At 48.1% G+C, this 26,353-nt stretch overlaps 1 long non-coding RNA gene across 3 annotated transcripts; it reads right to left on the bottom strand.

Annotated features, from left to right (window-relative positions):
- Positions 1-4,137: 4,137 nt before the first annotated feature.
- On the bottom strand, positions 4,138-24,093 carry LOC135301507 (uncharacterized). Of its 3 annotated transcripts, XR_010363232.1 has the most exons (4): positions 23,963-24,087; positions 8,833-9,116; positions 7,457-7,548; positions 4,138-4,685 (listed from the first exon to the last, which is right to left on the bottom strand). It is a non-coding gene; the product is annotated as an uncharacterized LOC135301507 (long non-coding RNA). The 3 variants fall into 3 exon arrangements; XR_010363230.1 differs by having other exon boundaries at positions 7,457-9,116; XR_010363231.1 differs by lacking the exons at positions 4,138-4,685; positions 7,457-7,548; positions 8,833-9,116 and adding an exon at positions 16,538-16,709 and having other exon boundaries at positions 23,963-24,093.
- Positions 24,094-26,353: the final 2,260 nt, after the last annotated feature.

Raw genomic sequence — 26,353 nt, 5'->3', positions numbered from 1 at the left:
CTCCCAACCCAGTTTATTTATCAGGACGATGATAAATAGGAGGACAAGGACAAGGACAAGGATAAAAACAAGGATAAATGTCTGCACAGGAGAATGTCTCCTCTCTGTCTTGTCTTGTTCCCAGCCCTGGGACCAGCACTGAGGCAGCTGCTCTGCCTCTTCCCAGCTCTCATGGGAAAAGGAGAGAGCTGGAGAGGCAGCATGAGGTGGAAAACAAGGGAAGGAGGAGCAGGGCAGAGCCCTCAGCCTGACCCTGTGTTGGGAGGGCACCAGCCCCAGGCACAGCCCATGTTTGTCACCCGTCCTTGGCACTTGGTTTTACGTCCAGCAGCACGAGGACTTGTCAGAGGTAACTCAAGACCAGCAGGAGCCTTCACCCAGAAGTGGAAGCTTCCATCAGCACTCCCTCCCTGACAGCTCCTCTCCCTCTCCTGCTTGTCTCACCTCCAGGTCACGGCCAGAGCTCAACCAGACTGACCTGGGGCTGCTGCTGCCCCAGCCCTGACCCGTGCTGCAAATGTTTTTGGGGCAGGGTGACTGGCAGGGAGCCCTGGCTGACAGTGGGAGCTGCACACCCCGGGTGTCTTCTCCCTCCAGCCAGAGTGGGGAGGGCAGGGTTCTTCAGGGCTGTTACAGTGAATTTCCTCCATGATTTATGGGCAGGGAAAAGCCATTTGTAATTTAAAACTGCTTTCAGTGTTCATGTGTCTATGTGCATGCAATATATATAGATATAATATAATATAATATAATATAATATAATATAATATAATATAATATAATATAATATAATATAATATAATATATATTCTAATTAATATAATATAACATAATATATATTCTAATTAATATAATATAACATAATATATATTATATTATGATTATAATATATAATATATAATATATATTCCTTAATTTTATTTATATATTTTTATTTCTATGTATTTTATTTTTATATATTAAATTAAATTATTTTATTATTATAGTATATATAAAGATATGTATAATATATGTTTTATATAAAAAATTCTATATACTATATATTATATATATTTAAATACTTAAATTTTTTATATATTTTATATATACTTATTTGTATCTATTTATACACCTATTTATATAAATATATATTATATATAATATAGACTTAAATATTTAATAATATATTATATATATTTAAATAATTAAAATAAATAGCATTATAAATAATTTATATATTATATAAAATATATATAAAATTATACTACATATAATTATTTTATTATATTAAATTATATATAACATATATATTATATATATAACCAAATGTAATATATATAAAATCAAACCTAGGAAAAAGGAGAGGCACAGGGATGTTTGCCAGGCTAGGAAAGTGCAGCAAGTTTTGCAACTCTGTGGCATTTTCAGCGTATTTGGCCACAAAAGCTGTGGATTGAATTGCTTAGCATCCCTCTGTGTCTCCCTGAGACTCCTCTGTGCATCACAAAGCTCGGGAGCACCGTTTGAAGTTCCAAAAGGAGCAGGTTTTGTGAATGAGACAATCATTGCTGGCTAATCAACGATGTAATCCCTGCACCTCCAGAGCAGGGAACAAAGCCACAAATTCCAGATAATCCCCTTGGGCTTTGCCTGGGAGCTGTCTGTGGGCCCTGTGGCAGGAGAGGAAGGAAGGATTATCCTGTCAGGAGCAGAAACACTCTGTGTTCTTACAACTGGGGCCTCCTCGGGCCAAATCCCAGGTAAAGAGCTCCAGGAATGAGGTATGGGGTATGCCACCAGCCATGTGGCACCTTTGGCTCCCTGTAATGATGGAACAGAGGTTTTGTATTTGCAGGGGGAAGGAAGGAAGGAAGGAAGGAAGGAAGGAAGGAAGGAAGGAAGGAAGGAAGGAAGGAAGGAAGGAAGGAAGGAAGGAAGGAAGGAAGGAAGGAAGGAAGGAAGGAAGGAAGGAAGGAAGGAAGGAAGGAAGGAAGGAAGGAAGGAAGGAAGGAAGGAAGGAAGGAAGGAAGGAAGGAAGGAAGGAAGGAAGGAAGGAAGGAAGGAAGGAAGGAAGGAAGGAAGGAAGGAAGGAAGGAAGGAAGGAAGGAAGGAAGGAAGGAAGGAAGGAAGGAAGGAAGGAAGGAAGGAAGGAAGGAAGGAAGGAAGGAAGGAAGGAAGGAAGGAAGGAAGGAAGGAAGGAAGGAAGGAAGGAAGGAAGGAAGGAAGGAAGGAAGGAAGGAAGGAAGGAAGGAAGGAAGGAAGGAAGGAAGGAAGGAAGGAAGGAAGGAAGGAAGGAAGGAAGGAAGGAAGGAAGGAAGGAAGGAAGGAAGGAAGGAAGGAAGGAAGGAAGGAAGGAAGGAAGGAAGGAAGGAAGGAAGGAAGGAAGGAAGGAAGGAAGGAAGGAAGGAAGGATGAATCTGACTCCATGTTCTCAGAAGGCTAATTTATTCTTTTAAGATACTATAGTATATTAAAGACTTTTATACTAAACTATACTAATGAATATAGAAAGAATACAGACAGAAGGCTAAAAAGATAATAATGAAAACTTGTGATTCTTTCCAGAGTCCAACACAACTTGGCACTAATTGGCCAATGAGACAAAACAACTCACGTGAAACCAATGAAACAATCACCTGTGGATAAACAATCTCCAACCACATTCCAAAGTAGCAAAACACAGGAGAAGCAAATGAGATAAGAATTGTTTCCTTTTTCTCTGAGGCTTCTCAGCTTCCCAGGAAAAGAATCCTGGGCAAAGGGATTTTTCAGAAAGAAGAATATGACAGAGGTGACCCTGTTGACCAGCCATGGTCAGGCCCAGAGCCCTGAGCCCTGCAGATGGGACATCCCACCCACGAGATTATCATCTCCTCCAGCAGCTGGGAACAGGCCTCAAACACAACTCTTTTGTTGAATTTTTTTGTGCTCCTGAATGCTTTTCAGATTTTTTAAGTAAACAGGGTTTTTTTCACTTTTCTCCAAGGAAATATTTTCCTGAACCAGCTGAGGGACAGGCCACTTGAATCTGCTTTCTAAAGAATCCCTTTAGAGATTTTCTCCCAAATTTGCCCTAAACCAGGACAAAGGTGAAATCCCAGCCCATAAATGGTGCCAGTCTGCCTCTTTGAGAGGTGCAGGACCTGGGGAAAAGGAAATCTGGGGTTGCTGAGGGTGCTCAGAGCACCTGAGGGAGGGAGGGAGAGGAGCTGCTCTGGGCTGCTCCTGCATTTCACTACAGAGCCCCTGCATCAAACAAACAGCAAAACCCAGGAGAAATCCCAGAAACTCTTACACCATATATGGATTTTTGTGCCATGGAGGAAGGGTGTGCTGGGCAGGGAAAGGTGGGCAGGGGCACAGCAGTGCCCATGGGTGAGGGCACACAAATTCACACCTGTGGCTGGCAAAAAAAAGCACATTTCCGACCCCACACCTTCTGCAGGAGTCGATTTGGTGATAAAAACAGCCTCAGAGCTGCCTTGCTGAAACCAACAGGTGAACATCCCTCCTTGGGATCGAAGTGTGACGTGTGAAAGGGCAGGATGGGCTGTTCCAGCTCTTGAGCTGGTGTGAAAGGACAGAAGGGGCATTTTCCTCTCTTCCAACAGGTAATTCACAGGATGAGATGAACCCAAAGGATTTGGGATTAGAATGGGGGAGGCAGCAGGAATGACAGGAAGGCAAGGTCCTGTCCTGCACAGTGAGGATGGTTATCAGAGGAAAGGAATGGCCAGTCATTAATTGATGTGTTTTAGGGCCTCTCAGTGGTTAAAAACACTAAAGAGATGCTACAGAGAGAGAGCCTGGCTGAAACCTCAAAGCCAGCAGGGTGGGTTTGGCTTCCTTCCCCTGAAGTGCTCTGCACTTCAGTTTAAAACACAGAAAGCTGCATTCCCCTTTCTACAAAATCCCCTCCAGAACGAAGCAGCTGTTCCTGTTGACTGTCTTTGGAGAGCCCTGCTCCCTCCAGACAGAGGAATCTCCCGTGCTGACACACACCCACACCCACCTCTTCCTTCTCTGAGCACCTCCAAAGGCAGCCATCACTCTCTCCAAAGCACTCTGCTGCTGTCAGTGCTGATAGGCAATGTAATAATACCTTTTATTGGGTCAATACATCAGCTGGCAAACAGCAGCCAGCCCCTTCTGCAGGTGATGGCCAGAGAGTGACCTGTGTGAGTGGGCAGGGTGGGCTGTTCCAGCTCTTGGGCTGGCCTGCAAGGCAGGAGGGGGTATTTTCCTCTTTTCCAACAGGTATCAGACTTTATTTTCCTCTTTTCCAACAGGCAGCAGGGTGCATTTTCCTCTCTTCCAACAGGCAGCAGGGTATATTTTCCTTTTTTCCAACAGCTAGCAGGGTGCATTTTCCTCTTTTCCAACAGGTAGCAGTGTGTATTTTCCTCTCTTCCAACAGGCAGCAGGGTGCATTTTCCTCTCTTCCAACAGGTAGCAGGGTGTATTTTCCTCTTTTTTAACAGGGTATATTTTCCCCTTTTCCAACAGGTAGCAGGGTGTGTTTTCCTCTCTTCCAACAGGTAGCAGGCTGTATTTACCTCTGTTCTTTTGTCTCTCGGTGCTTTATTGCATTTCCTGTTCTCTGAGCAGCCTCAATAAAACATCTTTCTGAAGGGTTCTCGGCTGGGCAGTAAATATCCTCCTTCATCTGCCAGCTCAGATAGGGATCAATCAATCAGAGGAAGTCCCTGGGGATGCCAGGGTGCATCATTCAAGGTTAGGGACCAGACAGGCAGGTGACAGCAGAAGGATTGCAGTGTTTCTGCTAGACATTAACCACCCCCCCCACCCATCCCCCTGCTTGTCAAAGTAATTTTTTTTTTAAAGGTGCTGGAGAATCCTCCAAAGAGGGGAAAGTTTTGTGTCCCATCCTCAGCAGGGCTTCTTTAAACAGCCTGGAGGGAAACAGGAATCCCTGGAATCACTCGTTTGGGTGGCTTGGTGTGGTCACAGCAGGATGCCTTGGGCTCTCCTGCCAGGGGACATCAAATCCAGCCATGGACTGGGGGGCACCACACATGCAAGGACTTGGGAAGCTCCCCGTGGCCAGGAATAATCTCCATGGGCAAGGACTGATGGTGCCTTTGTGCTGCCAGCACAACATGGAATGCCTTTTCCAGCTGGTAAAGCCAGGGTGGCTCCAGTTTGAGCCACAGGAGCCAGTGCCAGAGCAGGTGACAAGGAATCTGTCCCCATGGAAAGAGTTTCCCAACAAAGCCTTAACAAGGTTTTCCTCCTGCCTGTGCTTCCCAGCTTTGCAATTAACTCTTTGGTGCCTTCCAAGATGCAAAGAGGAATCCAAAGGATGAATTTATTGTTCCGTTGTTAACTCATTAAAATGTCAATATTGGCCTTGGGTGGGAGAGGGGAGTGTGGAAGCTCTTCCTGCAAGCCTAAGTAACAATGACCTTTTAATTGGTCCATTACAAGGTCGGAGCTTGGCCACCACGCTGGGAGAGTTCCCTAAGCAGTTAATCCATTTAGCAGAGCCTGGATCTTTGGAGAGGGTGTAAGTGGTGTGGTTGTTGTCTGAGCTGCATTTGAGAGTCATTAAAGGGTTGCTTTGTGCAGGAAGAGTCTGGTTTTAACAGCATCAGCTCCCGGCTCTAGCAGGAATTACCCTTCAGTGAAGCTGCAGCTACAGATTTCAGCTTATAGTTTCTGTGGGTAATAAATGACAGCTCTCAGACATCCTAGAAAAGGGCTTCCAACTGGAGTGGGAGAGCAGAGAATCCATCCAGGCTCGGGAGTGAATTAAACCCCAGCTCCCTGCAGACAGCTCCTCTCCAGCTGAACAGGGGATGAGAGGCTGGGTAACGTTTGCAGGAGTTTCCTAAATTCCTGATTTCCTAATTTATGATTTGCAAAAGGTTTATCCTAAGGGGAAGGGTGCCACTGTTTAGTTGCAGACCAGGCAGCACCAGTCAAATTCTGTCCTCTGGTAAATTCAGATGATGAGGCAACAAGTGAATCCAAAGGATTTGGGATTAGAATGGGGGAGGCAGCAGGAATGACAAGAAGGCAAGGTCCTGTCCTGCACAGTGGGGATGGTTGTCAGAGGGAAAGAATGGCCAGTCATTAATTGATGTGTTTTAGGGCCTCTCAGTGGTTAAAAACACTAAAGAGATGCTACAGAGAGAGAGCCTGGCTGAAACCTCAAAGCCAGCAGGGTGGGTTTGGCTTCCTTTCCCTGTCTGCTCTCCCTGCCTTTCACTCTGGTGGATCTATACTGGGATCCTCTAAATCCTTCCCTGGTCAGAGGGACAATCCTGAACACCTCCCCCAAGCCAAAGAGCCCCAGTTACTGAGAAATGAGGGGGTGGATGGAAGTTGTGGCCCAACAAGGGCACTCAGACCCCAGGGCTCACCACGAGGCTGCAGCAGGACAAAGTCCTGCAGGTCCTCTCCTGAAAATGATGGGAATCATGGTGGGATCACCTGCAGGGGGGAGAGCTCAGGCTGTGGAGGTGCAAACGGCTCAGGTGGGGCAAGATGACACCAAGAGTCAGGGCAGGAGGGGGACCTGAGCCACCCATGGCTCCTGCTGGTGACCTCAGCTCTGGGATGAGCTGCCCCATGGACAGAGCTGCACCTTGCCCCACCTCCACCTCTTCATCCCCTCACACTCCTCTCTCTCCAAGCTTCTTTTCCCAGATATTCACTGCTCTGCCTCAGCCTCCCAGCCCCCAGCCCCATCTGCATCTGAGCCAGCTTTGACTCCAGCCTCAGCCCAGATCAGAGCCTTGCAGACAGAAGCATCTTTGTGCCCAAGCTCTGACCTTTGGCTTGGCTCCTGTCCCAGCAGGCTGGATGTGTCCAGCTGTTTGTCTTGCTGGGAAGAAGGACAGGGAGCTGAAAGGAGCAGGGATCTATTCTTGGCTGCATCTCAGACTTCCTCCCTGACCCTTGGCCAAATGACCCCCTCTGTCTACTCCCAGGGGTCATTCCCTGCTGCAGTTGGCATCCACTGGAAGTGCTCCTAGCAGGAGGAGGATCAAAGGGTGGAGGATAAATTTGGGTGGGCAAGTGTTGCTGCAATTGAGCCTAAAATCTAAATCTGGACTTTCCAGAATCTCAGAAGGACTGCAAGGAAACAAGAGGAATTGTACAGATTTACTGCCACACCACCTTCATCTCCCAGACCTTTTCCACCACCACATCCCAGCCCTCCCCAGCACAGCTTCCTCCTCCTCTGGGCAGGATAAATCCAGACCCCACACCAGCCCCTTCCTCCCCATTTCTGGGGACACTGATGCCCCTCCACCTATTGCTGCACACCTCAAACCTGCAAAAGAACCAAAATTTTGACATTTCTTAAGTGTCAGACTTGGCCACTGGGTCCACAGCACTCATTCTTGGAGATTTTGGGTCCTACACCCAAAACCTTGTTGTGGGCAGAACCAAATCAGGCCAAATTGAGGAAAACAACGAGTTTAATGAGTGGGGGTGTGATGCTCACCTTGCCAGAGCCCTTGTGGGTCCCACAGTCCAAGAGCAGAAGTTCAGGTGGTCATCACCATCCTCAGGAGAACCCCCAGGGATGGGAGGGATCTGGGAACATATCTCCCCAGAGAAGGGGGATCTTTTGAACATCTCCTTCCCTGGAGATATTCAAAAGCTGTCTGGACACAATCCTGAGTAGGTGCTGGAGCAGGGGTGTTGGACTGGGTGACCTCCAGTGGTCCCTCCCAGCCTTCCCCATTCTGAGATTCTGGGATATCCATCCCAACCCCAGTGAAAAAAAAAAATCTGGGAGAAGGTATTGATCTGCACTCTTCATGGGAAGATGACCACATTTCCTACCCTGTACACAAGAACAGCTTTTACCTCTACACCCACAAGGGAAACAACCAATCATATGTACCAATATTGTTTACAAACTTTTATTTCATTAAGTGTACCCCAAAAAAATAACAAAAACTAAACAACACCCCCACATCCACAGCTCAAAAGTTACCACATTTTTAAAGTGGAGCCACATTTTTAAAGATTAGAGTGTTCACCACGCTTTTAGAATTTCCTATTCCCCCACAAGTCAGACAATTATTAAAAAGACACACCACACTCTAAAACACATCCTAGATCAACAGAAGGGGGAGTGGCCCAAGCAACACCTCAGATGAGGTTGAGCAAAGCTTTGTGTGTCTTCAATTTCTTGAATAGCTCATTTGTAGAGCCTAATCCATATCAGGATTAGGTTCCTACAGAGCCTAACCTTATTAGGATGAGCCTCCTAATCCTGGAGGCTGCAGTCAGACCACCCCAGGCAACCCATGGATCCTGTCAGTCTGTCCTGGCACTACAAAGACCCTCTTGGTCATTGCCAGGAGGGCAGGGAGACCCAACAGAGCATTCCAATGTTCCTACTGCCTTCCACCCTCAGGAGATCAGCTCCACCATCATTCCCACATCCATTTTTCCATTTTGATGGTCACCCACGGCTGCATTTCAGACATTCCACGGCAGCAGAAACAAAGGAGGACAAAGCTGAGCATCCCTCGGGGGGAATGCACTGACCTCCACCCTCGAGCCCACAAAGGTCAAACCCCAAAATTCTTACAACTCATTTAAAGTCCAGAGACAAGATTAATTTGACTGACAAAGGACTAATTGGCTTCAGGACTAATTAAGTACATACACTTGTCTTTGCTTAATCAGTGAAATTTCCAGTGGCATTAAAATGTCCAAGAATACAAATCCCAGGAGATTTAAAGCAAATAGTTAAAATCAACTTAGATCCAATTATCATATAAATCACTAATGACCTGGGTAAATTGGAAGCTCTTTGGCTCAGCCTCTAGGGAAGAATAAACCTGATAAAAATGAACATGGTACCTGGATTAATGCACAGGCTCGGGGGAATTCATGGCAAATATTCCAGGAGGACTTTTTCACTGACATTGTTCTTCTGTGAAAATTATTCTAAACAAACTGTTTCCACAGGAAGGTTTGGAGGAAACTTTCAGCAGGAACTTTGTGTTCAGCATCCAAAGCTAAAATCACTCAAGAATTGCCATCTGTCCATTGCTGGGCATATTCCTGATGGATGCTTTTCCTGGGGGGCAAGTAGTCATTTCCATGTTGTCTTCCCACCTTCTGCTTTTCATCTTGCCCATGGTCTGATATTCCATTATTTTGGAAAAAAAAAAAAGAAAAAAAAAGAAAAAAAAAGAAAAAAAAAAGGAAAAAATGAAAAAAGGAAAACAAAAATAAAAGAAAAAGAAAAAAGAAAGAAAACAAAAAGAAACAAAAAAAGGAAAGTGATTAAAGATTCTGGGGGCCTCTTCCTCCTCAGGGATCTCCAAAAACTCACAAAGATGGTGCAAGCACAGCAGCTCATCACTGTTCCTTTTCTCCTGTTTCATCACGGGGATTATTAGGGGTCAGAGGATAAAAGAGCTCACAAAAATTTAAGTCTGTGGCCAAAAATGCCCAGCAACACCAAGGTGTCCCAGGTGTAGGCAAGCAGCAGATTTGGGATGGATTTGGAGGTGGGAGAGGAGGAGGAGAGGCTGAGTTGCAGGGCAGTGGTGGAAATAAACTGGCTGCTGCTCTGGCTTTGCTGCTTTTCCCATCCCTCCTGGATTAAATGAAATTCTGGGAAGATTTTAGGATGTCAGGTCCCCACAAAGCCAAAGCAAGGCTTGCTCCAAGACGTGAGAGATGATAAAGCAGGACTGGAAAAATGGAAGTAAAAAGGTTATTGTTATAAAGGGATCTCCCTGCAGCTCGTGAGAGGATGAATTTGGTCCCTGAATGTTGTTTTTTGGGTTTTTTTCTGTTTTTGTTAAGACTGGGATTGAAGGTACTTGAGATGGTATTTTGTGTTTAGGTTTAGATGTTTATTATTTCTTATTTATAAGTTGTGAATTCTATGGTATTATACTAACTGTAATAAATTGGTTAACTATTTACCTTTATAAGGTTTTTTAAAGTCTAAACTATTTAATTAAGAAATGACACAATTTTTTTTTTTACTCAATAACTAATTATTTGAAGGCCACAATGCAGGCTTTTCTGTCTAATTACAAAACAGTACTTAAACATGTGAAGAACAACTAGTTATTGTCTTAAAACTTCTATTTTGTTCTCTCTATATATTGTTATATTCTAAAACTTTAAACTCTAAGTCTTCTACTCAGTGATATTACACACTTTTAATCAAAATGCACACTTGTAATCTTAGTGTTATTAGTCAATTTTGGGAGCCTTCTCCATGGTTTTAAGATAAATATAATATTTTCTTGTGGGTCTGTGCCCTTTAGCACAGAAAGTTTAAAATTCTCAGCATCCAGGGTTCTAATAAATAAAATATCTGATCCTGCAGCTCATTGTCAGGACCTCCAACACCTGGCCATCACCACGGGCTGTGGAGAAAAAAACCCCAAGAGAAGTGAGGGAGCACCAAGCCCTCCATCTACACTCCTGGACCAGTCTGGGGCTGATGGTGCTCCAAAAGTCTGGGAAAAAACCCACCAGGGCTGGAAATCCAGGCCTGAAAGGACAATTCCCACCAGGCATGAAGGGACAATTCCATCTGCAGGGCCCTCCTGAACCTGGCTGGGGCTGATGGTTCTCCAAAAAATTGGGAAAAAACCCACCAGGGCTGGAAATCCAGGCCTGAAGGGACAATTCCCACCAGGGCTGGAAATCCAGGCCTGAAGGGACAATTCCCACCAGGCGTGAAGGGACAATTCCATCTGCAGGGCCCTCCTGGACCAGGCTGGGGCTGATGGTGCTCCAAAAGTCTGGGAAAAAACCCACCAGGGCTGGAAATCCAGGCCTGAAGGGACAATTCCCACCAGGGCGGGAAATCCACGCCTGAAGGGACAATTCCCACCAGGGTGGGAAATCCAGGCCTGAAGGGACAATTCCCACCAGGGGCGGAAATCCAGGCCTGAAGGGACAATTCCCACCAGGCCCTGGGATGAGATGTGACCCTGATGTTACCCCAGAGGAGCTCCAGGCTTTTAAATCACCCCCTGCTTTTTATTCCTTGCCATTCCTGTGTTGTGTAATGTTACAAGAGTATTCAACCTCACTTTATATTCACTTATGGCCCCACCTGATGGCTCTCGGCCCAGCTCCACAGGCAGGCACTGTGAGCTGACCTTGCCCACCCAGACATTCCTCACACTGGGCAATTCCAGCCTGTCGCACATCCACTCACTTTGGCCTTGGGTCTGAATTTCAGAGCTAAAAATACCTCTCTGTGGGCACTGAATGGGCTGTGTGGAAACCCAGGGCACCAGGAATATTTTTGTGTCTGCTCTGGGGTCTCCTGACCCCCCAGGGGAGCACTGACTTTGACCCTCATTCATGGAGAAAGTTTCCCAGGCTTCAAGATAGACCAGAACCCACAAAAGTGTGAAATAGATTATAGAGAGTAGTGTAGGTGTGTCACTTGGTGAGAAATTTAGGGTTTGGGATTTTTAGTGGGTTGTGGGTGGGAGCAAGATGGAGGGCACAGGGTGTTGTCCTGGGTTTCTTCTTCATGCTGCTTCTTCCTTCTTGTTGTTTTTTGGGTGGCATTTTGTAATTGGGCAGAAAAGTCAGTTATTGGGTTAAAAGGGAAAATAATCCAGGTGTCAGTTCCTAATTGGGTAGTTTAGCCTAAAAAGACCTTGTAACAAGAGATAGTTGGCCATTTTGTGCCTTGCTGCCGAACTCATGGCTGTGAGATTGTTTCACTGATAAGAAACAATAAACACCTGAGTCTGAACATGAACTACTGTCTCAAGTGCCTTCAATCCAGACCCAGAGAAACTGATAGGGCTGCACTCATCAGGGAGGGATATCCAAGTGGAAAACCACATCCTCCCTCACGTGACAAGTCACATTTTGGCCTGGAGAAGTGGCTTTTCTCTGGGGAGTCAAGCCTTCATCTCTAGTCAGCTCATGATATAAAAATAGGTCAGAGCTTGTTCCCCCTTAGGGTTCGGCATTGTGGGTTTGTTGGATTTTTTTCATTTTGTGCTGGAAAATCCCTCCTTGCTATCCCAGGGAGCTGAATCTGGGATTTCCCTGCACGTGCTGGGAAACCTGCACACCCACCTGTGGCTGCCAGCTTGGGTGTCCCCAGAGCTGGAATTTGCTCTGCTGGCTGCAATCCCCAGAATTTCCAGGGGTACAGGGTACACCCATGATGCCTCAGGGTTTGGCTTTTATATTTTTCACATTCTGTGCTGCTTTAGTGTGTGGGTCTGAGCTTCATATTATGGGATGGGGAGCTCTGTGCACAGAGCAGGGAGACAAAACAATTCCTGCTCCAGCTGGGCATCAAGGACAAATGATCCCAATGCCAGCCCAGGAGCACAAACCCCGTGGGCTGCAGAGAGAAAAACAAGGATGGGAGTGCAGGGGCTGCACTGGGGTTGGACACTGAACTGCAATGTGCACATGGAGCAGAGCTGAGCCCAGGGAGAGACCCCGGCAGCGCTCGTGCATTTTGGGGCCATTTGGGTTCATCTTGGGTTCATTTTGGGACCATTTGGGTTCATCTTGGGTGGACCCAAGATGGACTCTGAGTCACGAGTTTTCACACTTCTATAAGTTTTGGTCCATTTCCATATTGGGGTTAATTGTCCAGTTACAGCTCCTGGTTATGCAATCACATCCTCCCAGTTTGCTCTCCTCAATTTGCTGTTGTTGGCACTTTTTTGGGCCTGAAGCTGCCCAAAACCCAAGCTATCCTTGGTTCTGGGGCTAGAAAAGGATTGTTCTGTCTGACTGAGCTATGAGGAGAAATTTCTGACACTTTATATGGAGCTCAGAGTCACACACTAATGCAGAATCTGGAAAATAGGAAAGCTGAAACTCAAGGCATCAGAGGGATCTCACCCAGCCCTCTCCACAGAGAAGAGCATTCCCAGCCCCTGGCTGCAGAGCTGAGCTCAGCACTCAGCACAGAGCAGAGGGCTGGGTTTAACACCCTGAATGCCATTTTTCTGCCCCAGTTTCACGAGGCTGTGGTGAAGAGTTCCCAGCAGCAGCTCCAGCTCCAGCACAGCCTGGCAGGGGCCCAGCCCCAATTCCGTGCAGGAGCAGCCGAGTGGGAATGAAGACAAAGCTCTGGGAGGGTTTGATGGACGACAGGCAGGGCTCCTTCCCAGCCTGGCTGCTCACCCAGCACCCAAACGAGGACACAAATCAATGCAAAGTGTTTGAACTCCAGAGAGAAAGGGAAAATCAACACATCCATCACTCTCTGGCACACATCCACTCGAGTTGAAGTGCTGGCAGAGCTGTGGAGCAGTGGAGCAGCTGGGTTAATGCAGGCTGGGATGGGCATTCAAAGGATTCCTTCACTGAGAGAAACATGCTTCCCAGTCACCTTCAGTGGCATCATTGGCATCCACAATTTTCCTTTAAAAATTATTTAGCCCCAGTTTAAGTAAGGGACACTGAGGGAGTGAATCCTGCCCTGTGGCTAGGTTTGGAAAAGAAGAATAAATTTGGGACAGGAAAGATACTGGGGAGGAATTATTGGCTGGGAGGGTGGGGAGACCCTGGCACAGGCTGCCCAGAGCAGCTGTGGCTGCCCCTGGATCCCTGGAAGTGCCCAAGGCCAGGCTGGACAGGGCTTGGAGCACCCTGGGATGGTGGAAGGTGTCTCTGCCCATGGCAGGGGGTTGGAATGAGATGAATTTTAAGGCTCCTTAACCTTAAAACCCAAACCATTCCAGGATTCTAGAGAGGGATAAGATGCCAGACCACGATCACAGATCCTCATTTTTTTCCTAGCTCTGGAAGAGGCTCCCAAGGTCTTCTGTCCCTCTCTGTGTCCTCACTTCTTTAAGGTGATGGAGTTCACTGCAGCCCATGTGTGACTGCAGGCACGGCCTGGAGTTTATTAAACCCTGCCAAGCATTGATCCTTTTTCCCTTTCAGTGATCAGCATCATTTGGGGGGGGGAGTCCTGGGCACACAAATGAAGCTTTAGCTGGATTCCAGAGAGCTTGGTTGGTCAGTTTTAGCTGACACTGGGCAATACCACAGGGAAAAGGTGTCTTCTCCCCAGCCTGGATGTCTGAAACACCACAATGTTCTCCAGCCTCTCCTTCTCCCAGGCTGAGCCATCCTCTTACTCTTGGAAACTCCAGACAATCCACCCTAACAAACAATTGTTCGTTTAAGGTCATTAAGATCATGGCTATCAGACTGCTCTGAGCATTTCAAAGAGCCTAAGAACAAGGAACAAATTTAGAAAAATCAGATTCAATGAGGAGGTTTTTAATAGTGGGAGTCATTTAGGGAGACTCTCCCACCTGGCAGAAGTCACTGGGCTCTGGCAGAGCATCCCGCAGAGATCCAGTCTGTCTGCACACCCTGGTGGGCCCTCCCAGCCTGCTCCGGTTTGTTATGGCTGTGACCTGACTGCCCAGAAAAATGTACAAGTGCACATTTGGATTTATCACGGAACCATGGAATGCTTTGGATTGGAAGGAATCTTAAAAATTATCCTGTTCCAACCCCCTGCCATGGCAGGGACACCTCCCACTGTCCCAGGGAGTTCCAAGCCCTGTCCAGCCTGGCCTTGGACATTCCAGGGATCCAGAGGCAGCCACAGCTGCTCTGGGAAACCTGTGTCAGGGAAGAATTCCTTCCCTTTAACCAGATTTTTGGAGAGAAAAGCACCAGGAGCAACCTCCAGCTCCCAGATCAGCTGGTTTGAATCTTGGACAGAAACACCCATGCAGAGATCCACTGAAATCCGTAAGAAACACTCTCCTTAGCATTCCCACAGGTCTTACAAAGAGACTGGGAGGATTTAATCAGAGTTAAACTCAGATTTATAACCACAAACCCATTTCTAAACCTGCACCACTTTGGGGTCATTGCCCAGCTCACAAGGTTGGAGCAGAAGCCCTTGAAATTCCTGTGGGATCCAATAAAGGGGAAAACTTGAAGCAGCCCCTGGGTATTCCCATGTTCCCTACAAAGATCAGGAGCCACTTTGTGGGGAGAACTGGCTCCCTGCTGCCCCTGCAATATCCCTGCTGCCGAGGGCATAAATCCCTCCCTTTTCCCTAAAACCAGGGTGCAGCTCTTCTCCTGGATTTCTCCACCCCAGGCTGTGAGTGCAAGGTTTTTTGGACCAATGTTGGTGTGAAAACAGAAGGTTTGGGAAATGGACTCATCAAGGGCACTGTAAACTCTTGGATTTAGGGAGCAGCTTTTGTGCCAGCCTGTGTGGTGCCAGCCACCAAAGCGTGACCAGAGATGCTTCACTGATCCCAAATAATTCCCTTTTAATGGGCAAAATGAGAGCTGGTGCAAACTGGCCAAACATCTGCCAGGAAGGGTGAGGTGAAGTTCATCCCGCCCCAGGGTGGGAAAGGATCTTCTGGAGCTGTCTGGAAGAACACAGGGGCTTCATCCAAACATCCAAATCCTCTTCTGTGACATTTCCTTCCGACACCTCTCATTCCCCAGCCTGCCAAGCCCAGGGGTCTCTTTGTCCCACAGAAAATGCACCCAGACCTGCAGTATTGCAAATTACAACAGCTCTGGGTGTGAAGAAAAGGCAATTTTGTTATTTTACTGGATATTTGAAATTGCAGGAAGCTGTGAAATGTGTACAGCAGGGCTGTGCTTCCATTCTCACAGAGACATTCAGCCAGAGCCGCTCCCCACCATGCCCAGGCTCACCTGCTGATATTCCCTTCTGCCAAATCAGGGCCAGGAAAACCAGTGCAGGGCAAACCAGGGCACAGAAAACCAGTTAATATCAAACCAGAGAACTTCAAACCAGTGAATATCAAACCAGTGCAGGGCAAACCAGTGAACATCAAACCAGTGAATATCAAACCAGTGCAGAGCAAACCAGTGCCCAACAAACCAGTGCCCATTAAACCAGTAAATATCAAACCAACGCCCATCAAACCAGTGAACTTCAAACCAGTGCCCATCAGTTACCCCAAACTCTCCCTGAGCACCCCATGCTCCCCCAGCTCAGAATGTGGGTGCTGATCCCCTGATCCCCCCCAGCCCAGCCTTCCTTTGCTCCTTATCTCCATTACAGAACCTCCAGCATCCTGCTCTTGTCTATATTTTAAATCTGAATTTTTAAATGGCTGTCACCTCTCAGGAACCCTCAGAAAAGGACCAGAATAAACATTTGCCTTTTGAATCAGAGCACACACGAGGAGTGACCACTGGGGAGATGTGTCCAGATGTGTCCTCAGGTCAGTGCCCAGCTGTTGTCATTCCCCAGGAGAAGACAGGCCCAGCAAACAGGCAGGGTCAGGGCACAGAGCAAACTCCAGCTCACACGCCCTTTTAAGCTCTGGCAGCTCTGTCACAGCCTCAGAGCACCCTGAGCAGTCTCCCAGCCACTGGGCAGCCCTGGGAAGTCTTTCCTGGGCTAAAGAACCCTGAACCATGGGATGGTTTGGGTGGGAAGCACCTTAAAGCTCATCCTGTTCCCATACACCTTCCACTATCCCAGGCTGCTCCAAGCCTTGGCATTCCCAAAACACAGACTGGGTTTGGTCACCTTGCTCTGGAAAATGAGGAAGTTTAATCATGGAAACACAACTTTGCCACGCTGAATGATCTCCTTCCTGTTTTATTTGGGGTAGACAAGCAGCCCTGGGCTCTTCTGCACCCTCTGCTCTGGAAATGCCACCTGACTGCAGAGTCCTCCTCACACTCCAAGGGTGGAAGTTGTTCAAACAGAGAAATAAGCAGAGAGGGCTGAAGGAGGAATTCTGTAAAAAAAAAAAAATAAAACAAAACAGACCCCAGGTTGTTCCTCAGGAGCTCCAAAGCTGGGATCAGCATGGCTCCCCTCCTGCCCTGAGATCAGCCCTGGCTGCACAGCTCCTGGCCGAGGGAAAAGCCTCACTCAGCCTCAGCAGAGTTTTGGGAGGGCTGTAAGCAATCCCCCCCACCCCTGCACCCCAAACTCCAGTGCCTGATGCTTTTACATTTTACCTGAGGGGTTGGGAAGAGGAAGGAGCTCCCTTCCCATCCCAGGGGGAATGGCTGGGATGGGAGCTGGATGGGGCAGGTTTGGGGTGTGTGGGGAGCCTGGGCCGAGCCTGGCTGCCCTCCTGTCACCCAAGCTGGGGGGAAAACTGGGGAAAATAACGTGCTGAGAGATTTTCAGTGTGCTGTCACCATGGAAACCCCTTCCCCAGCATCCCAGGGATGCTCAGCCTGGACACAGAGCTCTGGGAGAGCACCTGGGGTGGGAATGGGCAGGACAAGCAGGACAGGGGCAGGACAGGGTCAGTCTGCACATCCCAGCCCTGGGGAGTGGCAAACTGAGCCCTGTTGTAAATGCAGCAGCCCAGCGAGGGGAGACAATGATGCATCTTACCAGAAGGCTAATTTATTATTTTATTATATTAAAGAATGCTAAACTATACTAAAAAATACAGAAAGGATACTTACTGAATGTTAAAAAGATAATAATGAAACTTGTGACTCTTTCCAGAGTCTGACACAGCTTGGCACTGATTGGCCAAAGAGTGAAACAACTCACAGGAACCAATGAGACAATCACCTGTGGGTAAACAATTCCAACCACATTCCACATGAGCACAATGCAGGAGAAGCAAATGAGGTAAGAATTGTTTTCCTTTTCTCCAAGGCCTCTCTCTGCCTTTCAGTTTCCCAGGAGAAAGGTGAAGGAATCAAGTTCAGAGGGTGTGAATGCCACGGAGCCCTGCTGAGCCCTGGCACTGCCTGGGGAGTCTGCCAGGACATCCTGGGGGTGCTGCTGCAAACTGATAAAGGGTCAGAAGGGAGCTCCCTTTAGTCCCATCCTCTGGAGTTACCCACCACGGGGAATCTGCCATGAAACCATGAGAGCAGGACAGGGAAAATACTCCATGAAAACGCTCTGCTCAGCATTGCCTCCTGCAGCAGCTGGCCTCAGGCATCCATCACGTGCCCTCCTGAGGAGTTCTGGTCCCTTCTCCACCCCACGCTCCAGCCAACACCATCCTGGGCACAGAAAAAAACCCCAAAACTCACAGGGTGCTCACAGGCAGCCGTGCAAATCCCGCTCTGCTTCCCAGGAAAGTGGTGAAGGAAGGATGGGGCATCCAGACCCCACCATCACAGTCTCCCTCTCCTCCAGGAGCTGCTCCCAAGTCTTTGCAAGACCAGGTCTGCAGGAAAGGAATTTTGGGGCCACACCATCATCTCTTGGAGGGGCTCCAGAGACACCTGGAGGTGGCAAACCCCACCTTGAACCATTCACTTGCTTTTGGCTCCATTGTCCTCAAGGGAAACTGAGCTGGATCAGGATCTGATCAGGATCAGAAAATCTACATTTTGTAGGTGTTTGACAGTTTTTCAGCATGTTTCAGGATTTTTTTTTGTTTGTTTTGTGCCACACAGTATTTATTGTGTGTTTTACCAAACGGCAAGAAAGATGTAAATAGCAAATGATCAAAGCAAGAGATCTTCTCTATCTAAAGGCAGGCGAGCCAGATGGAGTTAATTAATGAAGATGTTTAGCAAGAGAGGGGTTGGTATGCAAACAGGTTGTTCCCAGAAGTGTCAATCTAATCCAAAAAACAACTTGTGGGGGTGTAAGAAACGCTCCTTTTGTCCCTTCCTTCCCTTTACAAAGGGCTGAGTAAAAACTTTTGTTGTCGCTGTTTCATCCTGGGTTTGAATTAACAGCACCCAAAAAACAATTCCCTGCTCCTTTTGGGAACATGCTGTCTGCATGCCTTGATCCTGTTGCTTGAGGCAGAAGAGGAGTCAGGGATCCAGGAGCAGGTTCCACGCTCAGCCTGCCAGCAGGGGAATTAATTATGGCCAACAACAACAATGTGGACATCACTGCAACAACTGCAGCCAGCCAGGAGCCCTCTTCCCCATCAGAGGATAATTCAGCAGGTTGTGTCAGGTTTTATTTTTATTCCACAAGATATGACCGGACATAAACCTCTGTGATGGCCCAAGGGATGGCCCCTTCAATCCCCCATCACTCAGGTTTACAGCCCAGCTTTCTGCCACAGATTATTGATCAATTATCTGGCTCGGGCTGCAGCAGGATGGGAGGCCAGGGCTAGGGAAGAGGAGCAGCCTGCTCTGGAGCAGGGATGTGTGCAGAACCATAGGGCGTGTTGGGAATTCCTGGGGGCTGCAGGGATGGAGATCCAACAGTGCCAGCATCTCCCAGCAGAGAGAGGAGAGAGCTGAGGGAGGTTCCAGAGCAGGGCAAGTGTCAGAACCCAGGACACCCCTCTGGAAGGGGCTGGGGAGTCCTGGCAGGAAGCCAAAGACTCTTGGGATTTCAATCCTAACCCATGCAGCAAATTACCAACCTTGTATGAAGAATCACAAGGCACAGAAGTTTAAGTAGAATGATAATGAGTTAATCACTGGGTGAAAAGTGGAGTTTTGGGGATTTTACTATAGGGGGTCTAGGAGGCAAGATGGAGGGATCTGGGCATTGTCCTGTTCTTCTTCCTTCTTCTTCCTAGCCTCCATCTTCTGGGTGATGGTGGCACATTTGGATTGGTTTAGGATAGAAGTAGACAGTCTAACATAGGTGATAGGTATTAGAAAATAATGACAAAGTACACATAATTCATAGTATAAAATGTAGACACCAGCCCAGGGCGGGCAGTGTGCCTTAGACAGACCTGCTAGACAGACCTCCGTGTGTCTGAGAAAAAATATTTTAGATAAGAGACAATAAACAACCTTGTGAACCAGAGCTGAACAATTCCGACTTTCTTCGACCATCGGGCTGGGAAAAAGGGACTCTTGGGGTCATCCTGAACACAGGAAACCCGAGAGCCAACTCCTTGGCTCCATCTGCATCCAGATAATCAGCTGCAGGATGGACCATGGACAAAACAATGATCCAAGTCTTATTCATGGAAATCCATGGTTTGGGTTGGAAGGGACCTTAAATCCCCTTCAGTGCCACCCCTGCCATGGGCAGGGACAGCTCCCACTGCACTGTCCCAGGCTGCTCCAAGCCCTGTCCCACCTGGATTTGGACATTCCCATTTGGGAAACCACCTCAGGTCCTCACTGAGGGCCAAGGGGTGTTATTTTTGTGCAGAAAAAGTCTGAAATCTGTTTCTGTGCAGCCTCACCTGGGTTCTTCCGAGCTCAGGGTCTGAGACACGTGGAGATAAATGACACTGTTGGAAAAGAAGCATTCAAACCCCTCTCAAAATGCGTGTTGGAAGGGATGGAGGGGGCTGCAGGAAGAAGAGGCACTGACTTCCAGCTGTAGGTGATGAAATAAAATTGTCCTGGTGTTTTCTTTCCCTGACATCTCTCAGGAGCAGCTTGGGGTTGCTGAGTGATCTTCCCTCAAGACAAACAGGTTTAGGATAACTACACCAAGGACAAACAACAAATAAGAGTTTCCCCTGGGTTTAGAAGTCTTCAGGACAAATCCAGACTCAATGTGTCTCAAAGCAGGAAAGCTCCCAGCTGTGGGATGATGGAGCAGGAATGTGACTGGAAAATGGCCTTGCTCATCTTCATCTCACATTTCCAGCACTCTGTGCTGGAAAAGGAGGTGGGAGGAACGACAGATCTGGATGGTTTTTGCAGAGGCAGCCCTTCATTGGCATCTCCACAGGAGATCCTCCCCCAGTGAGAGTCTGGTTTGTCAAGGTGAACATTCCCTCTGGGGCTCCTGAGGTTTGGGAAAAGGATTTGTAGTGCCTTACACTGTAGTGAGACCCACAAGAAGTAGTTTTAGATTATTGGCTTTAAAGCATCTACAGCAGAATGTAACAAAAAGCTGAATGACCAAGAAATGTTTATAATGTCTTCTAATTAGGAAATACTTGGCTTCTGGTTGTGATGGGGTGAATTCTAACATTTGTATTGTCTCACCCTTCACATGAGACTGAAAATGGAATAAAAGCTTTTAAAACTGCCCCATCTCTGGGTCAGAAAAAAATTGTTTGACACTGAGGAAATGAGGTGATTTCAAAGGTCCCTCCCAACCCCACCCAACCATTCTGTGGTTCTGTGAACTTTCAGGTGAAGTTTTAGACCCAAACGGGGTGGGATTTGCTGTGTTATCCCCAAACCCTGGCTAGGAAATGCCAGATTTGGTTTTAGACCCACTGACACCCCAGGAGAGCTGTGACACCTCCCCAGCCTCCCTGAGCTTTTAAAAATTATCCTTAAGGAATGAAAAGTTTGGCACTCACATCCCCTTAGGTGGCTGTAAAGACAGAGAATTAACATCAAGCTGCAGCCAAAGGGACCTCCCTGGAGCCTGGAATGGCCTTGGAGATGTAAATTTACGTGAAGTGGCAGCAATCCTTTGTGTTTCCTTCTTCAGCAGTTTGGCTTCTCTCCCAGTCTGCCTTAAAGGGAGATTTCCTGGCCGTGGGGACAAGGCCACTGCACTGATGGGGGTCTGAAACCACAGCCCAGGGGTGTTCAACACCTAAAAACACTGTCCAGGTGTGTTTAACACCTAAAAACACAGCCCAGGTGTGTTCAACACCTAAAAACATTGCCCAGGTGTGTTCAACACCTAAAAACACAGCCCAGGTGTGTTTAACACCTGAAACCACAGCCCAGGTGTGTTCAACACAAAAAAACACAGCCCAGGGGTGTTTAACACCTAAAAACACTGCCCAGGTGTGTTCAACACCTAAAAACACAGCTCAGGATATGTTCAATACCTGCAACATCAGCCCAGGTGTATTTAACAGCTTAAACTACACCCTAGGTCTGTTTAACATCTGAAACCACACCCAAGGTGTGTTTAGCACCTGTAACTGCAGCTCAGGTGTGTTTAAAACCTGAAATTACAGCCCAGGTGTTTTCAACACCTGCAACACCAGCCCAGGAGTGTTTAACACCAAAAAAACCCAGCCCAGGTGTGTTTCGGAGCTGAAACCCCATCCCAGGTGTGTTTAACATTAAAAACCCCTGCCCAGGTGTGTTTAACATCTACAACCACATCCCTGGTGTGTTTAGTATCTGAAACCCCAGCCCAGGTGTGTTTAGCACCAAAATCCCCAGCCCAGGTGTGTTTAGGAGCTGAAACCCCAGCCCAGGTGTGTTTAATACCTACAACCCCATCCCAGGTGTGTTTGGGAGCTGTGTGCTCAGGGCCTCAGCCCCTCTGCAGCTCCAGGGCCCTGCAGCATCCCAGGGATGGAGCTGCACTCCCCATCCCCACACTCCTGCTGCTTCTCCTAGGACAGGAACAGGAACAAGAGTTGAGGTTTGGCTCCTTTTCCCTCCCTGCCCAGCAAAGGGAAGGGTGTGAAATGCAAGCAGGTTAGAGAGAATTTCCCTGGCGATATTTCACAGTGCTCCCAGTCCCTTTTTTCTTACTGAGGATTCCCAGCCTGAATATTGAGTAAGCCGAGCTCCCAAACACTCTGGGAGGTGATGGATTGCTGCTGAATGCAGGCTGAAGTTTTAAGCCAACAATTACTTTTCCCTGCAGACTTTTTCCCCACCAGAAAGTGGGGGGCAGAGCATCTCAGAATTGTTTTTATGACTAATGCTGTCTCCTCCAGAGGAACTGGGATGTTTAAGGGATGCTGGGTTATGAATTGCTCTCATTACTGGGGGGGGGGGGAAATGCCCAGGGCCACGTTGGTGTTTTTTGTACAAGGTCCTGTTCTGTGTGAGGGGATTAATCACCACTTTTAAGGAGGATCAGAGCTGGAATGATTTAACCTCTGAGCAGAAACTCCATTTAAAAATGAAGGAGCCCACTCAGGGATCCTGAGCTTCTCCTTCCTGCAGCAGGGAGGGAACTGGGGCTCCCCAGGGGCAGCTGGGATGGAGCTGGGCAGAAGGAATGTTTGTAAGCCCTTAAATCAGGTGGAGAACAATTTCTGGCAGGGCAAAGAGATCACTGAAGAACAAACCCAGGAGCAGGGCTGAATCCCCAGAACAGCAGTTTGGTGTTTCTGCTGCTTGTCTTTAGTTTGTTGGAAGTCAGAGTGTGGCACGTTGTACACCACCCCCTAAAAAATTAAATAATCATTGAAAAAAAAAGGACAGCTTTCCCCTTCATCCAACAACATTAAACACATTTTAATAAAAGTTTATCTGCTTGAGGGTCATGAACTTCCTACAGGCAAATTCTTGGGCCTTTGCCTGCCCTCAGCACCCCATGGTCTTGAGCAGGTGATTGTTGCAGGCTGGGATCCAAGGAAAAAACCACCACGTGATCCACATCAGGGACAAACTGATATTTTGGGGGTTTTTTTTTGGGCAAAGTGGTTGTTTGGACTCTGCTGTTTCTCACCTGCCGAGCTCAAGGGCAGAGCTGCTGAAACATTTCAGCTTTCCCAGCAAAGCCAGGGTGTCCTGTGGCCACACAGCCCCAGGAAAGATCCAACAGCATTCTTTAATTCAGCTTGTCCAAGAGAAAACCCAGAAACAGGAGAGACAGAGCCACCCACACAGGCAGAGCCCACTCCTGGTGGGGCCATTGCACATCCCGTGTCCTCCAGCCCATGGAGCATTCTCCAGAGTGATTTCCACCAGGAGACAGAGGCATGAGAAGGCTGAATGATGCATTTAGTAATGCTCAAATTGGAAACCACATCCCCTGATCACAGAATCGTTGGGGTTGGAGATCCCTGAGACCATCGAGTCCAAGCTGTGCTTGATGCACACCTTGTCCCCCAGCCCAGAGCTCTGAGTGCCACACCCAGGAATTCCTTGGACACCTCCAGGGATGGGCACTCCAAACCTCCCTGTGTTCCCTTCCAAGGCCTCTCCCCCTCTTTCCATGGAGAAATTCCTCCCGATGCCCAACCTGGGTGACCCCCACAAGCACTTGGCATCTCTTGTGCGGACCAAAATTCAAATTCCAGTTGGTTCAGCTGGGAAAGAAGGGAAGTGACACCACCTTGTCTGGAGTCCCACCATCTGGAATGTTCAAAAAATCCACTTTGAGGATGTGGTGTGGCTGTGGGCTGATGGTTGGAGCTGATGATGTTTAAGATCTTTTCCAACCTTAACAATTCCATGACCTCACCTTGAGCAGGGAGTCCCCTGGGAGCTGCAGGAAGCTCCAGCCTTGCTGGGCAGCAGAAGGGAAGGACCTGGAAGGCCAGCAGACCCCAGAGGCACTGGGAGGAGCCCAGAGAAGGGCAGGGGCTCTGTGGGAGCCCTGAGTCACCAAGCTTTGATGTCACACACGGGTTTCATTCTCTCTCTGGTTCCTTGGTAACAGCTTTGCTCAAACCCCCCAAAGCGCTGCCACGTCAGACTAAAATCCTTCCATTTGAAGAAAAACAAACCCCAGAGCAAGGCCAGGCTGGCTGGTGACTCACAGGGACGCTCCCTGAGGGTGCACTTGGCATGCAAGGAGCACACGGAGTTCACTGCTGGAGGGAATGATTCTGATCACAGGCACATCCCAACCTCACGGTGCTTCCCAGGAAAATACCCACTCCTGAGGGCCTGGAGTGGATCACAGCCAGCTCTGGTTTTACTGGAGGATATTTAATATCCTTTCTGTCTCTCTCCCACCTCCTCTCCCCAGCAATTTCCCCCCAGACCTGCAGGAACAAAGAATTCAGGCACTCGTTTGCCACAACATTCCCTTGCTGTTCCTCTGAGACCAAACTGGGACCAAGGCACAGGAGCTGGGAGATTTCCCTTCTGTTTGATGCTTAAAAAATTCATTTTCTTTCTAAATCAGTTCTACCTACCTGCTCCAGCCTCACTCAGTGCCCCATTCCCAGCACTTCACATTATTCTCCAAACAGGATCAACTTCTACAGTGTAAAACCACAAATCTCTCCTGCTCTGCTCCTTTCCTCTGCTCCTGCAGCTGGATCACAGATTTCTTGTGGCAAAGGTAATTTTTTCAGGCAAAAGCAGAGGTTTTATTTACCTGTCCAATTCCAGGAGTGGGACTTTCAGCAAAACCAGAGCTCAGAGCCCTTTCCCTGCCCTCAAACACGCCCTGGCTGTCAGCCAGACTCCACTCAATGCTGCAAACTCCTTCATCAGGCTCTGCTGTTCTGGGATAGATTTCTTGTTTGCCTGCTTTTCACCAGGAGTCAGATTAGAAGACATTCAAGCTGACTTTGACCTTTACAAAGCAGGCCAAGTGTTAATAATATTAAAACTGAGAAGGGGGGGGAGAAAAAATTCTCACTCCCTGACATAGGAAACAGGAGAGAGATCCCGTGAACTCTCATGTCTGGCAAAAATATTTCATCTATTAATGGACTTTCATCTCCTTGCCTCCACTACACTTCACCCATGAACCTTTTGCAGATCTGATCCCTCCACCACGACCAAACTTGTGAACAACGTGGCAAGGAGCTGAAGGAACCTGTGAATTTCTTCTGTCAGTTTTTATGGAATAGTGGACTCCAGCATGTGCCAAGTCCCTCCCAGCCCTGCTATTTCTGTATCAGCAACAGATGAACACGAGGAAGAATTTGCTTCGTTTGCAGTTTGCTGGGGAATTAATCCACTTCCTGCAGCTCCAGCCTCCCAAATGAGCACTGGCAGCTTGATCTTCATTTTGGGATCACTGGGACAGCTGCACTGCCCTGCCCACCCACAGGACGTGGTGAGGAGGGAGGGATGGTTTTCCTGAGCAGAAAATGCCTGGTTTCATGAGACACAGGCAGAAAAACTCACCTGCAGGTGCTGAGCTGCACTCCAAGCTGGAAATGGCTCCAAGGCCAGGCTGGATGGGGCTTGGAGCAGCCTGGCCTAGTGGAAGGTGTCCCTGCCCATGGGATGAGATGATCTGGAAGGTTCCTTCCCATCCAAACCAGTGTGGGATTCCAGGGAATGCCTCAGCTGAAGCAGCAAAGCAGCCCCAGGGTGAAGGGATGGGAGGGATCCAACACAAGGAGGAGGGATCAGCCTCAGCAGTGGCACTGGGACACGGCCAAGCAGCTCCCCAGGAAGAGTTCCCACCCAAAAGGTGTCCCCAGCTTTCCTGAGCAAATATAAAACCTTGCAATAAACACAGCACTGCTGGGTGAGCTGCCTCAAATCCTGCCCTGACCACGGCACAAGCTCTCCTGGGTGCCATCAGAAGGTGGCTCAGAAGTTTTTGGGCACAAAACCTCTGACAAACTGGGGGTTTAGGGTTGTTTTCCCTCCAAAATTTCCCACCCCATTTCCACCAAGGGCAGCTGCAGCTTGCCATGCAGGGGGTGAAGGGTTAACCTCGGGGGGTGCTGCAGCCTGAAACTCAAGGTGCTCCCTCCAGCACTTCCCAGCAGTTACTGGCTTGAGAGAGAATCAAACTAATTACCTTAGTAATTACCAAACTAATTACCTCTCTAATTACCCAGTGTCTTTGTTCACATGGAGCTGACATTCTTGCAGAGGAGCCCTGGCTCAGTGCCCCACGTTCTCCTGGAATCTTGCTGCCTCTCTCAAGGCCTTGAGG

The sequence above is a fragment of the Passer domesticus genome, chromosome 5, assembly GCF_036417665.1.
Source record: "Passer domesticus isolate bPasDom1 chromosome 5, bPasDom1.hap1, whole genome shotgun sequence".
NCBI classification, from domain to species: Eukaryota; Metazoa; Chordata; class Aves; order Passeriformes; family Passeridae; genus Passer; species Passer domesticus.
The sequence above is the reverse complement of the archived record's forward strand: the minus strand, read 5'-3'. Positions and strand labels throughout refer to the sequence as shown.